We start from the raw sequence: 5740 nt of genomic DNA on the forward strand, positions 1-5740 counted from the left end.
TTTGCTAGGTAATAGATACCTTCAGACTGCTGGCATATTAACTGTCACTCTTATTATGTGCACCATCATTCGGAATTTTTGTCAATTCTTATTTAAGCTCTCATAGAATAGAATATCCGTATTTGAAAAAATTTATGCAGAGTATGTAGTCATAATGGAAAAAATGTTTTGTCAGCATTCAGCACTGACAAAACTGTCTTAAGTCCTAACTGGGAAAACAGCAATGCAACAGATTAATAGACTTCCAAATAAGGGATGGAACTGTTGGCAATAGCGACATGCCAGTATTGCCTTTACAGGTCTGAAAGGCACATACCAGGTCCCTATGGAATTCCCTTCCACCTTACTTGGTCAGCAGTAGTCATCAAAACTTTTTCCAGTTAGGAAACAGTTTTTGTTCTTACTTGATAGGTGACGGATCACCCTTCCATTAGAGGAATACTTCTTGGAGATTTTTTCAAATAGATATTCTATTCTGATGAATATACATGTCTTTCTCCATGACTCCCTTTAAGAGGGCCTTCTGCACATATTCTTCCAATGATTTTTGGAAAAACCCCCTTTTAGAGGGAGGAGAGGGTGAGACCATTTCCACCCTAGCCCAATGAAAATAATAGTGTCCCCGAGGGGGCTTCCACTGCATGTGATACTGTAGAAGACAACTCTGACCGTGCAAGTCATAAGGTCTTCACCTCTTCCCTTGCCTTTAACAGGCAGTCCAGGAGTTGATTTTCCTTTCTCTGACAGGAAAATGGTGCTGTTGCTGCTTTTGTCCTTTTTGTCTGTTGTTGGTGGGATCCTTTAGTAGTGACTGGAGGCTTGTATGGCTCCAAGTCATACTGAGCTTTCTTAGGAGTATTGTTAGTCATGTTCCCCTTTTCCAAAAAGCATATTTTGTGCAATTCTGTTCAGTGAGTTGTGCTACAACAGACTCTTCAACAAGGCCCCAACAGAAGGGGAAAGAATGTAATAGGGAGGTTACATTGGGGAGTGACATGTTGGAGCCCGCCAATGCTTCCTTGCAAACCTTAATGTGACACTCAAGAAAGTCAGAGTGCTCCCCATAGGGTCCACATAAGTGTTTTGTCTACTGCAGTGAACAGTGTTCTGGAAGACTCTTGAAGCTCTCAAGAAGCTATTTGCAACGTAGTAGTAGAATTTATAATACTGAGGTGAAGCCTAGCATAGAATTCAGCCGTGGCTGTCCTGGCTGGGATTTTTCTCATTGGGGTCCCAAAATGCTGGGCAGCCCCTACAATGGGGGTTTTTCCTTCTGAAAAGGAAGGACAAGTGTTGCCCATTCATTTGTAGAATAATCAGATACTGTACTGGGATGGCGGAGACAAATAGCTTTATTTCTGCCATTAACTCTTGTTTTCCATTCATCACAAAATTCTGAAATTTTTCGTCACATGATTGATTGTTTTAAAAGTGAAAGGACTGAATGCTCCTTTGAAACTCAGCAGCTACCAAAAATAGGTTTTTCCTACATCAAAACCTGGCATTTTTGTGTTATGCCTTGGAAGACAAATTCAGATGAGAATATTCGTCCTTATGAAAAAGTGGTTGGAAAGCAATTAACAATCACATGAGCAATAAAAATGAATTTCTAACTCACATGCATCAAGATTCATCCCAGGGCTCTCAAATGAAAGGCAAGGATGCCGCCAGCTGACCTGCTAAAGGTAAGAAAGAAGTTGGAACCTAAGTGCTTGCACAGTACCTGAGATTTACCTGTCAGGCTTGATAACCTTGCATACCAGTGAATTTTCTGTACCCTCCTGACCCACCAGTGACAAGATAGCATTTTATTCGAATTACCCGAGTGAATGTAATGGAAATCAATGCAACAGAAATAAGTTTCCACCTCATTATTGTTATTATTATTATTCAGAAGATGAAACCTATTCATACGGAACAAGCCCACAGGGCCCATTGACTTGAAATTCAAGCTCCCAAAGAATATGATGTTCATTCCGTGAGGTAGAATGGCAGTCTCTTACTGATCTTATGACCTTGGTTGGCCATATTGAAACAACTATACTGTAAAGACGAAACACTTAAGGCAGAACATTTTTTCCTTATTTAATTATTCTGAAAATATGTTATTTTGTTACAGGTCAATTAATCATTACTCTACTGTACAGTACAGCATTTCGAAATATTTTTGTTCTGAAATCTATTGTAACAAGTTAAATTATTGCATTCTAATCTCTGCATATCTCAACTATTAGCAAGCATCTTGTAAACAAACCAATGACAGAAAAGCCTAACAAAATAATTCCTTTATATTCTAGGGCTTTGAAACAATACTCAGAGCAGCCATAAGAAAGTAATTTTGACTTATTTGGAATAAAAATGTTCTTAAAGAGGAGAAAACAATAAAAATACCTGCCGAATAGGCATAAGCCTAGCATTTGCAAGGCCAAGATTTTTCCCTTGTTAATATTCTTATAGACTATAATTTCCCTGACTTGATGATTCAATACCTTTGACCACAAAAAGTTATTTTTATATCGAAATTGAGTTGTACATTGAATTAAGTTAAAACGATACAGCATCTTACAGAATGATGAGTTTGATGGTATAGGTCTAGCCCAAGCTACCGAAACTTCATTCTCTTGCTATTAATAACCTGTGACATGGTCATATGGTCTGATGAAAACGTAAATTCATCCAGGATATGTATTTTTCATTTTGAATGGAATAATAATAGCTTCATTCGGTCTGTTTACGTCATCCTGAAATTCTCACGCACTGACACTTTTTTTTTTTTTTTTTAATGAAAAGACTAAGCTTGATGACTTGCTGTACTGGCCGACTTGCTATAAGCATTTTAATAACAAACAAGGTCTAAGATTAATATTCTGATAACATAATTGAAATCCCCACTGCACTTATATGTCACTATAATGTGCAGAAAATATCTTTTTTTTTTTAATGTGCTTTTTCCCATTTGTATGGGGGTAAGCACGATGCCTTCTTTTGAAGGACTTTGATTTGGCTTCGGGGTAGACTTTGTTGTCTCTATGACATAAAGTAGTAGTAGTTTAGTTTGTTGACACCAGCCACCAGGGTCACCAGGGCGACGTTTCCTGTTACCGCAGAGCACTTGTGACCGGCCTCTTGACAAACCGCGGATAATTTAATAGGTGCTTAGTGTGTCACGATATTTTCGGGTCATTTTCTTCATAATGGTGAATTGTGCAGCTTATAATTGCTGAAAAGACACGTGAAGTCTTCAAGAGACAATGGAACAACATTTCACAGGTAAGCTAAAGTAGTGCATACTATACTGAAGCTTATTCACACACTTGTGAGACTCGGATAAACGTCTTGTTAGCGGTAGTTACAATTATTAGTTCACATGTCATATCTTCGGTGTATTGTAACACAAGTTCATTAACGATTTCAGTTTGGAAATCACATATAATTACTAAGTAGCGATGTTGCTTTTACCAAACGATATGTCTCAGACTAGTGACAGAAAGAAAATGAAGTCTAGACCTACACCCTCAAACTACTCATTGGGAAAGACGCTGTATCATTTAAACTTTGCTCTAAGTACAAAATTCGAATATAGTAAACCAATTTTTATATGGTAAAAATGATCTAATCATCATGCCAAGGAAGAAATAATCTTTAAAAATTGTAGCAAAAAAAGGAAAAGAATTTTGGTCAAGCAGGTGCTAGACCTATACCTATTGATTCAGCAGGTATTTTTATCGTTTAGTCCTTTTAAGAACAATTTTATTACAGATAAGTCAGGATTACGCTCTTATGTTAGCCCTTATTTAACAATTCCACAGCCTTACCATAGAAAGAAATGTCTGCTAGCCTCTCCTGTCGTCGGTTTGAGATGTAAGTAGAGCAGAATGCAAAATTCTTTACTTCAACTCCAATAGCCCCAGAACAATTATATTTCGAAATATATTGTACAATAATAATTAATTGTAATAAGATAATAATTATAGTCTGCTAATAGTTCGAGAGGAAAAAATTTCCTGCCTTTGGGTTTCGCCACCGCGTTATAGTAGTTTACTGTGTGCTGGCCAAGGTGTTTCAATATGGCCGCCCGAGTCACCCTTGGGCAGAAAGATCGCCACTGCATATTATAGACTCTTTATGGGTACCACCTTTTGGTGCCGTCAATCAGGGTACTTCACGCGGTGCTCTAGGTATTCCTGAAGGTTCTTTGCAGCGTCCCTTCGGCCCCTAGTTGCAACCCTTTTCATTCATTTTACTGTACCTCAATCCATATACTGTTTCTTCCTTCTTACTCCCACGCCCCTATTGACAATTGTTTCATAGTGCAAACTGCGAGGTTTTCATCCGGTTATACCTTTCAAACCTTGTTACTCTCATTAATAAAAGATAAAATAAAAATTCCCTGTCATTGCTGAATTACCTCATAGGTCCCAACACTTGGCTTTTGTCCTAAATTTGTCATTCTATTCCATTCACTCTGGTAAGAGCACAGGAAAAGTCATTATCCTCGAAGGTAGGCTACGTCAATCAGGAATCGTAGAGTACCACAGAAATATTTTATTCTTGCCACTGATGCGATGTGAGTCGGTCTTGTTTGCTCTATACCAGTGGTTCTTAACCTTTTTATTACCACGCCCCCTGTAAGAGTTGTTCCTTCCCTCTTGCATCTATGAGTAAAATTTCCTCCCAGATTTAAAGGAAAATAGAAAAAGGAGAAAGAGAAGGGATTTTGCGGGATAGGGAGGGAGGTAAATAATCACAAAACATGGTAAAACCGACGAATCTAACTGGAGTAGTAGATTATAGGAAACTAACGTTATAAGTCGATACGTTTGCATATTTTCATAAACTAATGAATATTAGTTCCTCACTCTTGTTAAGAGAGTAACGAATATAATTAGAGAATTTTTAATTTTTCCATAGGCCTAGCGCCTCCCCTGGAAATTACTGACGGTCCCGAAGGGGAGCACGCCCTCCAGGTTAAGAACCACTGCCCTAGACCTTGTTCTGTAGCCTACGTTTTTGTACATATGCGCACGTTAGTCCTTTGTTTTGTTACTAGCCCATTTAGTATTTCATCCGATATGGTTACTTTTTTGTAAAGTTAAATAGTAGCAACGCGCATTAGGAATCCGTATATGAAATGTCATATTCATGTATAGATTTGTTTACAAGTTGTGTTCTGTTTCCATTCAAGGATTATCCAAGATTTAATTATAGAATATTTTACGTGATTTTCCGGATTTCGTGATTTTTTTTTTTTTATTTTCCCTTGCTGCAATTTTGTTACGGTTAAGCATCTAAAAGATGCGTGGTGACTGGTGGGATGAGGACAACTAAAATTATACGGGAGAAGGAAAAGCGGAGAAGACATGACAAACGGGAATTAATTTCGGAAAGTGGAAAATAAACTTGGTATATTAGAATGCAGTTGTCCAGTTTTGTATAAGGAAAAAAATAAAGATGATAAATTAAAAATTTACTTTCTATAGTTTCATAAAAGGAAAAATAAAGTAGCCACTATATAAATCAAGAAGTATTGGATGTACATTGCTGTGAAAAAATCTCGCACGAGGATTGGTACCATCAACACCAAAAATTCTGGTTCTGTCAAGGGATGTGGGGACGTACCTCTGAATTCGCTTTTCCAAAAAGAATAACTAAGACGCCGTATCATTCAAACGGGATAAGAATATCAAAGCATCTAGGGTAAGGATTTGACAGCAGCTAATGATGATTCAGATATAGGAGA

Source organism: Macrobrachium rosenbergii, chromosome 52, assembly GCF_040412425.1.
Source record: "Macrobrachium rosenbergii isolate ZJJX-2024 chromosome 52, ASM4041242v1, whole genome shotgun sequence".
Taxonomy (NCBI): Eukaryota; Metazoa; Arthropoda; class Malacostraca; order Decapoda; family Palaemonidae; genus Macrobrachium; species Macrobrachium rosenbergii.